Below are 11170 nucleotides of genomic sequence, written 5' to 3'. Positions count from 1 at the left end.
TCAGAAAAATTCTCAAAAGCAAGCTCAATGGAGGCAACACCATCAAGGCCATAAACACCTGGGCCATACCTGTCATAAGATATACTGCTGGCATTATAAATTGGACACAGGTGGAACTGGACAATTTGGACAGAAAAAAACTCATGACCATTCATCATTCACTGCACCCTCGAAGTGATGTTGACCGGCTATATCTGCCTAGAAGATCAGGGGGCAGAGGACTCTTACAAGTAAAGCAAGCAGTCAAAGAAGAAGAACATGCCCTGGCAGAATATGTCAAGCAAAGTGAAGAACTTATGCCTCAAGTACCACCTCCCAGCAGCAAAGAACTGGTGGGATCACAAACCTGCAAAAGTATTGGAAAATGAGCACGCAAAGATACTGTGGGACTTCCGAATCCAGACTGACAAAGTTCTGGAACACAACACACCAGACATCACAGTTGTGGAAAAGAAAAAGGTTTGGATCATTGATGTTGCCATCCCAGGTGACAGTCGCATAGATGAAAAACAACAGGAAAAACTCAGCCACTATCAGGACCTCAAGATTGAACTTCAAAGACTCTGGCAGAAACCAGTACAGGTGGTCCCGGTGGTGATGGGCACACTGGGTGCTGTGCCAAAAGATCTCAGCCGGCATTTGGAAACAATAGACATTGACAAAATCACCATCTGCCAACTGCAAAAGGCCACCCTACTGGGATCTGCACACATCATCAGAAAATACATCACACAGTCCTAGACACTTGGGAAGTGTTCGACTTGTGGTTTTGCGAAACGAAATCCAGCATCTCTATCTTGTTTGCTGTGCCATACAACGTCGTTGTGTTGATAATAATAATAATAATAATAATAATAATAATAATAATAATAATAATAAAAAATCCCTTACAATATCCAAGATGGCTCACTGCTACAGAATCTTGGGAGGTTTAGTTTGATATGGTACCATTATTGGCAGAGAAAGCTAAGCTGTAGGAGTTGAAATCCAATCATTTATCCTCCCTATAGAATCAATTTTATATGCATTTTTAGCTACAGAAAAGCTAAAATCAGGACAGTAAAAGAACAACACCCAGAAAATGGGAATTCCAGACAGGAAACAATCAGGGCCAGCTAATACCTCCCAACAAAGGATTCCCCCAGGTAGGAAGCAGCCAGGCTTTGAAGCTGCAAGGCTATTCAATGCTAATCAAGGTGACCAATTGCAACATTCACACTTGCCTCCCACAGACAAGAGGTCTTTCTCCCACCCTGGACCTTCCACAGATATATAAACCCCACTTGCCTAGCTTCGCACAGACGTCAAAACCTCTGAGTATCAGGCCTGAGCTGAGGCGAGGCGGCGGCGGCGGCGGCCATTTCCCCCCTCCGTCTTCCTCCTCCTCCTCGGCCTCCTTCCCCCTCGCCCCCTCCCATTGGCTGAGCCCGTGACGCCCCTTTTGCTGAGGGGCAAAAGGAAAGGGCCTGAATGGTGGGAGTTTGGGTGATTTGCAAAAGCTTTTTTTTCCTAACGAAAAAAACGAAGAAATAAGAAAAAACGGCCTCTCGCGATTCGAAACCGCGATATCCAGACGTGTGGACAACCAATGCCGTATATTGCTTCAAAACAAACGAAAATAACGAATTAATAACGGTTAACGGGGAAAACGAATTATTTGAGCAAGCCTAGTACCTATTGATCTACTCACATTGGCATGTTTTTGAACTGCTAGGTTGTCAGGAGCTGGGGCTAACAGCGGGTGCTCATTCTGCTCCCGGATTTGAACCTGGGACCTTTTGTTCCACAAGTTCAGCAGCTCAGCGCTTTAACACACTGTGCCATCAGGGGCCCCATGCAAACATATATATTTATATAATAAATAATATTATGTATGTATGTCACTTAAACAATCCCTCGTTGTGCGAGTATGATGGCCCTCCAAGTATCTTGGTGACCGTGGAACCCTATTCTTGACTTGCATGTTCTTCCACAGTGAGGACATCGGCTCCCGATCAGGGTTAAAAAAATGTCAGAATGAGTTAAATCCCTTTGGACTCGTTTTGCCATAAATGTTCCCCACCACCCATTTGAAAGGATTTGAGAGTCTCTGTTCACCCTGTGTTTGTGTGTGTTACATTTTATTAAACATTTTCTATTTTATTAACTCACTCATTTGGGGGGGGGGGGAGGGAGAGATAGTGGCCTTTGCTGAGTGAAGGAAGGAAGCTTTAAGCAAACTGGAAAAAAGGGTCCCATTGTTATCTGGTTTCTGGAAATAGCAAAACTGGTAGCTATTTTTGCTGAATATTGGTAATTTTTGAATTGCTTGCAAATTGGCGATTTTAGGAAAGCATTTCTTAGAAACAATGTGTAACAAGAATATTGCTTTGAAATAAATGTTTTAATTTTTATTCTCATCAAGTATTCCTATAGAATATGTTCTACGAGAGAATGAAATGGAATCAAACATCGGCACTGCCCTCAATAACTACTAAAGATTGCTTATTTCATTAATGTATCATTGGAACAAGGTATCTAATCAAGTTGCCAGTTCTTGATCACAGAGATGTTAGGTGAATGCTGTAAAAGAAAAAAATGTGATCAATTTGGAGAGACACAAAGATATACATTCCAGAGATAACAAATATGGATGTTTGTCTAAAAAAGGGGGTCATGTCTGCAGCCATATGGTGAAGGTACAAAAGATTATGTGCATCTTAGTCAATGCTAACCATCACCCATCAACATAATTGTTTAATGGTCCAGTTTTGCCATTTGGAGGCTCCTTCTTTGGAGGCTTTTAAGCAGAGGCTGGATGGCCATCTGTCGGGGGTGCTTTGAATGCGATTTCCTGCTTCTTAGCAGGGGGTTGGACTGGATGGCCCATGAGGTCTCTTCCAACTCTACTATTCTATGATTCTATGATTCTAAGTGAAGAAAAGTCCTTGGGAAGCAGATACAGGGAATATGGGGGCAGGAGGAGCGCATGTTGCCAATTCCTTTTGAAATTAATATGTTTTTACCTGAGAGAACACTTCTATATGAATATCTATGTCTTCCAACATGACTCTAGTCTCACCCTTTGCTAAAGTAGTGTCAAACTGCATTAACCCTACAGTGTATATTCACCATTAGTCCTCCAGAATGACCAGAAGAAGTTGACCATAGAGTCACATTGGAAGACCAAAAAATTGCTAGGAAGAACATTTCAAATTATATTGGTAAATACTCAATTCTGCGAAAATCAAAATCACAAATGTGAGGAGGCAATTAGGTCAAGAAATGTATATCTGGAAAATGAAAGCAATGAGTGAACTTACCCATGATGTGGTCCTTATTGCTTACTGTTCAGGTACCTCTTCCGGATCAGCCTAGAAAGGAAATGGAATTTAATATATCCTGGGGTTTTTTAAATCAGAGATTAAGGTAAAGGTTTCCCCTGACGTTAAGTTCAGTCATGTCTGACTCTGGGGGTTGGTGCTCATCTCCATTTCTAAGCCGAAGAGCCGGTGTTGTCCGTAGACACCTCCAAGGTCATGTGGCCGGCATGACTGCATAGAGTGCCGTTACCTTCCCGCCGGAGCGGTACCTATTGATCTACTCACATTTGCATGTTTTCGAACTGCTAGGTTGTCAGGAGCTGGAGCTAACAGCAGGCACTCAAGCCGCTCCCGGGATTTGAACCTGGGACCTTTCGGTCTGCAAGTTCAGCAGATCAGCACTTTAATGCACTTCGCCACCGGGGATTAGTCAGAGATTAGTCATACCAATTTAATAACATGAAACAATCCTAACAATAGCAGAAGTTAATGCTTTCTTGCTTATAATCCCTTGGAGCAAGAGCAATCTATTGTCTGCCCATTAGGAATGGAAAGAATATTCAAATAAAATATTTTAATAAGAGATTTAGAAATCAGTTTCCCAAGTATAGGTAAACTCTACGGGGGGTTGTCTTGAATAGATGAGTGCAGATCACAAGGGGAGGGGGAATGGCCCCTCACTCCTTGAGCATTTGAACATTTGTAAGGCATGCATAGTAGGCATGTCCGATCGATGAAAAAAATGTTTCAAATCTCATTTCTAAAGTAGGGGGCACTGGCGCTTCGATATAGAAAGTATTTCCGATTTTTTCACCCAAAAAATTCAGATATTTCCGAAAATTCGTAATGATTCTAAATGTTTCTAAAATGGCGGACGCACATGCGCAATCGCCAAAAAAAGGAACCGGGGGGGGGGGGGGGGCTTTTACAAGGCTCTCCCGCCCTCATTTCTTGAGCTATCCTCATCAAATTTGCAATGCCCTTGCAAGTTGTGCAAAGATACTTTGAAAACTAGAAATTCCCTTGCTATATTTGTAAGCAAGAAGGACACTGGAAATCAATGGTGTCTCTGACTATGTAATCCCACAAGCCTCAACCCAATGCCTTCAATTAGAAATGGACCAGTGACCACCACGCCAAGCAATGCCCTGGCAAGGAGTACAAAGATACTTTGAAAACTAGAAATTCCCTTGCTAAGAGAAAGAACCAGCAACAAAACCCTAACCCTTTCTCCAAAGTCCTCTGTGGGAACAGCCAGACTGGGTCCCTTCACCCTCTCTCTCCCTCAAGAGGATTGCTTGCTCTCCGTTTGCAGACCACCACCCTCTCTGCGCAAAACCCAGCCCAGAATAGCTCGCCCAGGCTACACAATGGGCTTTTATGGAAATCTTCCACATGGACGCAGAGGACCCTAGCCCCCACCTTTGTGTCCATTGTGGAAGCTTCTGATTGGCCGGGGAGCGGCAGCCATGTTAGGCTGTGCTAAGCTCCCATTCAAGGTAGGTTACGGAAAAAAAATTAACGAAACATTAAGAGACAATTAGAGAATGGGCCAACAATGGTTCGAATTACATTGTTGGTTGCGCTGTGAGACAATGTCTCGGAATGCGTATCAAAAAGCGAGAACAATCCGAAATAAATTCGATATACGATTCAAAATGATTTTTTGGACATGTCTAATGCATAGGTCACCAACTGGATTCTAGTCATGTGGGATCTCATTTTCAACTGTGACCTTGTCATAACAGTGCAGGTAATAGTGGATTCTCTGTTTGGTAGACAACAGTGAGTCCAAAACAGATGGATTATTATTATTATTATTATTATTATTATTATTATTATTATTATTATTATTATTATTTTGTATGACACAGCAAACAAGATAGATATGCTGGATTTTGTATCACAAAATCACAAGTCGAACACTTCCCAAGTATCTAGGACTGTGTGATGTATTATTATTGGGTATGCATGTATTATTATTATTATTATTATTATTATTATTATTATTATTATTATTATGTGTATTTATATTTTTCTCTCCACAAAGAGGTTTACATTAAAAGCACTCCAATACAATTCAAAATCTACAAATATAACATGCTCTTTGGGAATGAAACTTCATTTCTCACCTCAGATTCCTCTCCTGATCCTTTCTCCTCTTCTTTCCCCTTTCCGTTGCCTTTTCCTTTTCCTTTGCCTCCCTCCCTGCCTTTCCCTTTGCCTCTTCCTTTGCCTCTTCCTTGGCCTCTTCCTTGGCCTCTTCCTGGGCCTCCTGGTCCAAACTGAAAAATATAACATTGCTATTATTCTCATATGTTTAGAGTTTTTGAGTTGGTCCAAATGAACGTCCTGAGGCACCTCAAATGGTTGTCCTCCAGAAATGGTGAACTATATAGCCCATCATCCCTAGCAAGCAAATCAAGTTGGTAGATGTAGAAGTGGAATTAGGGATCTTGGGTTCAAAGTGTTTGGACTTATAAGTAGTTCTCAACCTTTGGTCTTCCAGAAATTTTGAACTTCAAACAAACCAATCTTTATTACAGTCATAGACCAGCAAAAGGAGAGAAGGTTACAGAACTTTAGGCCTGGGCTGTGGCGCAGGCGGGAGAGCAAGCCAGCTGCAACCAGCTGCAATGAATCACTCTGACCAGGAGGTCATGAGTTCGAGGCCCACTCGGAGCCTATGTTTGTCTTGTCTTTGCTCTATGTTAAAAGGCATTGAATGTTTGCCTATATGTGTAATGTGATCCGCCCTGAGTCCCCTTCGGGGTGAGAAGGGCGGAATATAAATGCTGTAAATAAATAATAAATAAAACTTCAGAATTGCTGACAGTTGAACAAGTTGTTCATGTTATAAAGCAAAAAATTGTGAATGGGCAATCAAAAGTCATTATTGTTATTTTATGCGTCTAAATCATGATGAGACTAAGGTGAATTACTATCATGTGGTTTTCTCAACAAAATTAGTTCCGAGGTGGTTTGCCTTCACCTTTCTTGGCTACTGGCTAGGCTATTATTGAGTGATGTTGTGATTTTATAATTCTGATGCATTTATTTGTTGCAATTGGAATGTATTTTATGTTGTTGTATTCTATTGTTTGTTTGTTTGTTTATTTATTTATTTATTTAATACATTTATATCCCACCCTTCTCACCTCGAAGGGGACTCAGAGCAGCTTATAAATTAAATTTACATTCAATATTATATTATTAGCATAGCACAATACTGGCAATAAATTACTATATTGTACTATGTCAATATATTGTAATATTATTAGTAATACTAGCTGTGCCCGGCCACGCGTTGCTGTGGCGAGGTATGGTGGTATGGGAAATAAAGTACTGAGGAATTGGTGGTAGTTAAGGTCAAGGGTAAAGGTTTTCCCCAGACATTAAGTCCAGTCGTGTCTTACTCTGGAGGTTGGTGCTCATCTCCATTTCTAAGCCGAAGAGCCGGCGTTGTCCGTAGACTCCTCCAAGGTCATGTGGGATGACTACATGGAGCGGCGTTACCTTCCCGCCGGAGCAGTACCTATTGATGCACTCACATTTGCATGTTTTCGAACTTCTGGGTTGGCAGAAGCTGGAACTAACAGTGGGGGCTCTCTCCGCTCCCCCAATTCAAACCTGTGGCCTTTCAGTCCAGAAGTTCAGCAGCTCAGCGCTTTAACACGCTGCGCCATCAGGGGATATTATTTCCTAAAGGTTGTGAATATACAATATTTCTGATTGGTTTTTTTGTTTGTTGGAGGCAAGTATGAATGCTGCAATTAGGAAAAATGATTAAGATGTAATGGCCTTGCAGCTTTAAAGCCTGGCTGTTTCCTCCCTGAGTGAATTTTTTGTTGGGAGGTGTTAGCTGGCCCTGATTGTTTCCTGTCTGGAATTTCCTTGTTTTCAGAGTGGTGTTGTTTGCGATATTTTATGTGCTTCTACTGTCTGTGGCCCTGAGAAAACAGGATTTGCCAGACTTTGATGATGGGAATACTTTGTTGGGAGGTGTTAGCTGGCCCTGATTGTTTCCTGTGTGGAATTCCCCTGTTTATTTACTGTCCTGGTTTTAGAGATTATATTGTTCTGCATTATTCTATCCCAGTAATTATTTCATATTAAAGAAGAATCTCACTTATCCAACATTCGCTATACAATGTTCTGGATTATCCAATGCAGTCTGCCTTTTCATAATCAATGTTTTTGTAGTCAGTGTTTTAAATTCATTGTGATACTTTAGTGGTAAATTTGTAAATACAGTACAGTAGAGTCTCACTTATCCAACATAAACGGGCCGGCAGAACGTTGGATAAGCGAATATGTTGGATAATGAGGAATTAAGAATAACCCTATTAAACATCAAATTAAGTTATGATTTTACAAATTAAGCACCAAAACATCATGTTAGACAACAAATTTGTCAGAAAAAGTAGTTCAGTACACAGTAATGCTATATAGTAATTACTGTATTTATGAATTTAGCACAAAAATATCACGATATATTGAAAGCATTGACTACAAAAATGCGTTGGATAATCCAGAACGTTGGATAAGCGAGTGTTGGATAAGTGAGACTCTACTGTAAATACTACATAGCATTACTGCGCATGGAACTACTTTTTCTGTCAAATTTGTTGTATAATATGATGTTTTGGTGCTTAATTTGTATAACGATTACCTAATTTGATGTTTAATTGGCTTTTCCTGAATCCCTTCTTATTATCCAACATATTCACTTATCCTGCCGGCCTGTTTACGTTGGATAAGTGAGACTCTACTGTATATTTCTAATCTTATATTATCTGCTCAGAACTGGATTATCTGAGGCCCCTTCTTCACAGCTGTATAAAATGCACACTGAAGTGGATTATATCGTAGTGCGGAGTCAAGATAATCCAGTGCAAAGCAGATAATATAAGATTATAAATGGGTTATATAGCTGTGTAGAAGGGCCTTGAGTCTACACTGCCATATAATCCAGTGCAAATTAGATAATCTGTGGAAGAAGCCTAAGTGAGGCCAAAATCTGCCTGTCCCCTAACTGAAACCTGGCTGTCCCTTGGTTGCTAGGCAACCAAGTGGGCAGAGATTAGCCCTCTAAACTGGCAGCAATTGGATAAAAAAAATTATTGCTCTCCCTCTAATTAGGACTTTATTTTTCTTTTCTTTTTGTTGTATCAACCTTGAGGCGTGGATGATGGGTTGTGTTGTCAAATTTTGAGGTTGGGGGGCCTGTACTTTTGTTGTTTTGTGAATTGCCGTGATGCCATCACTCTTTTATATATATAGATTACATGCAATATAATATATAATTAATATTATTATATTGTATTACTAGTATTATATTGCTGGGCTTGGTCCCCATGTAAGCTGCCCTAAGTCCATCTGGGGAGATGGGGCAGGCTACAAGAATAAAGTTGTTGTTGTTGTTGTGGCAGGCTACAAGAATAAAGTTGTTGTTGTTGTTGTTGTTGTTGTTGTTATTATTATTATTATTATTATTATTATTATTATTATTTTATTGTATGACACAGCAAACAAGATAGACATGCTGGATTTCGTTTCACAAAATCACAAGTCGAACATTTCCCAAGTGTCTAGGACTGTGTGATGTATTTTCGGATGATGCGCGCAGATCCCAGTAGGATGGCCTTTTGCAGTTGGCAGATCATAATTTTGTCAATGTCTATTGTTTCCAAATGCCGGCTGAGATCTTTTGGCACGGCACCCAAAAGGCCGTGCCACGGTCACCCACGGTCACCACCGGGACCACCTGCACTGGTTTCTGCCAGAGTCTTTGAAGTTCAATCTTGAGGTCCTGATAGCGGCTGAGTTTTTCCTATTGTTTTTCATCAATGCGACTGTCACCTGGGATGACAACATCAATGATCCAAACCTTTTTCTTTTCCACAACTGTGATGTCTTGTGTGTTGTGTTCCAGAACTTTGTCGGTCTGGATTCAGAAGTCCCACAGTATCTTTGCATGCTCGTTTTCCAATACTTTTGCAGGTTTGTGATCCCACCAGTTCTTTACTGCAGGGAGGTGGTACTTGAGGCATAAGTTCCAATGAATCATTTGGGCCACATAGTTGTGCCTCTGTTTGTAGTCTGTCTGTGCGATTTTCTTACAGCAGCTGAAGATATGATCAATGGTTTTGTCGGTTTCCTTGCACAGTCTGCATTTTGGGTCATCAGCTGACTTTTCGATCTTGGCCTTAATTGCCTTTGTTCTGATGGCTTGCTCCTGGGCTGCAAGGATCAGGCCTTCTGTCTCCTTCTTCAGGGTCCCATTATTATTATTATTATTTGAAACACAACAAGATAAGTCCACAGCAGACACTTCGTTGGCTGTTGTATTGGATCACATGTCAAACATTATTATTATTATTATTATTATTATTATTATTATTATTATTATTATTCCTTTGAGGACGAGAAAGTGTGTGCTCAAAGTCACCCAGTAGGTTTCCATGGCTGATCACGGGTGCAAATTCTGACCTCCAAAGCCATAATCATATATGTAAACCACTCCAATGGCTCCCTAGCTTTACGGGACTCACTCACTTTACAAGAGATATCCACTCAGGAAAATGAAATCAACTAAACAGGTTTGTTCATATGCTGAGCAACAACAACAACAATACGCAACTCTTTGAACTCTCCCTGTGATAATAACTTTATGTAGAATGTCCTAATTCATGGCTACTGTTCAGGATTTACCACTATTCCACTTCCACATCCCCAAGGTTCTCTAGATTTGGGTCATGGGGTGGATGTGTATGTGTTATATTTCTTCACAGTCCAAACATCATGAACTCAGGGCTGATGTGAATTAGAATTCAAAACTCGATTATATACCTTATGCTGAAAAAAATGCTTAAGTCCTTCCCTGGTTTCAGTTTGATGACAACTGGCATCACAGATCAAAAGAAAAAATACAAATGCTCATATGCCCCTCATATGGGCTTAATAGATAAGACTACTACAGCGTGTATGGGCTGCTTTTTATGGTTAAGAGATGATGGAATGTGTTGATCCATATAATCCCTGTGCGTCAATAATGCATACTCACGGGAAATCTTCCCCCAAATCCATTCTCCAAATCAACCTGAAAGGAGAGGAAAATAAAAGCTATTGATTTCTGTTTTTCCATCCCAGACATGATAGTAAGAAAAGCTTTATTTGTGTGTGTGTTAATTAGAATTATTATTTATTTATATACTGTACTAATACAGTTGGTTTTCCATATCCAAAGTTCTGTAATCATGATTTTAAAAAAATCCCAAAAGCAAATCTTGATTTTGCCATTTTATATAAGGGATAATTTACTTCACCATTATATGCAATGGATAAACACTCTACTTTGCTAACTAAACTATTTCTTTGTTTTCTATGGTGCTGCCTTGTCACAGTGTTTATTGTAACATTTTCTTAATACTCACCCCTTCCAGTGTAGATGGCTGCAGAATGAAAGAGGAGAAAAAAACAAATGTTGGTAGTCATTTCTGAATTTAGCATTTAACTGCAAGAACAGAATATTTGACCAGGAAATTGTGTTCTTAGTATGTTCTTGATCATAACTACTCTCATCCCTGCTATGCTGGTGGACCATTGAAGCTGTTTTATTTTCTTTTTGTCAGGAGCTACTTGAGAAACTGCAAGATGCTTCTGGTGTGAGAGAATTGGCTGTTTGCAAGGACGTTGTCTAGGGAATGCCCAAATGTTTGATGTTTTTACCATCCTTGTGGGAGGCTTCTGTTATGTCCCCGCATGGAGCTGAAGCTGATAAAGAGAGCTCATCCATGCTCTCCCCGGGCTGGATTTGAACCGGCAACCCTCAGGTCAGCAACCCAACCTTCAAGTCAGCAGTCGTG

At 40.4% G+C, this 11170-nt stretch overlaps 1 long non-coding RNA gene across 1 annotated transcript; it reads right to left on the bottom strand.

Moving 5' to 3' along the window:
* Positions 1 to 2364: 2364 nt before the first annotated feature.
* LOC134293736 (uncharacterized) lies at positions 2365 to 10769 on the bottom strand. Its single transcript, XR_010000700.1, has 5 exons — positions 10739 to 10769; positions 10369 to 10404; positions 5435 to 5587; positions 3303 to 3353; positions 2365 to 2562 (listed from the first exon to the last, which is right to left on the bottom strand). It is a non-coding gene; the product is annotated as an uncharacterized LOC134293736 (long non-coding RNA).
* Positions 10770 to 11170: the final 401 nt, after the last annotated feature.

The sequence above is a fragment of the Anolis carolinensis genome, unplaced genomic scaffold (assembly GCF_035594765.1).
Source record: "Anolis carolinensis isolate JA03-04 unplaced genomic scaffold, rAnoCar3.1.pri scaffold_10, whole genome shotgun sequence".
Classification (NCBI taxonomy): Eukaryota; Metazoa; Chordata; class Lepidosauria; order Squamata; family Dactyloidae; genus Anolis; species Anolis carolinensis.
This window is presented reverse-complemented; position numbering and strand designations above follow the sequence as displayed.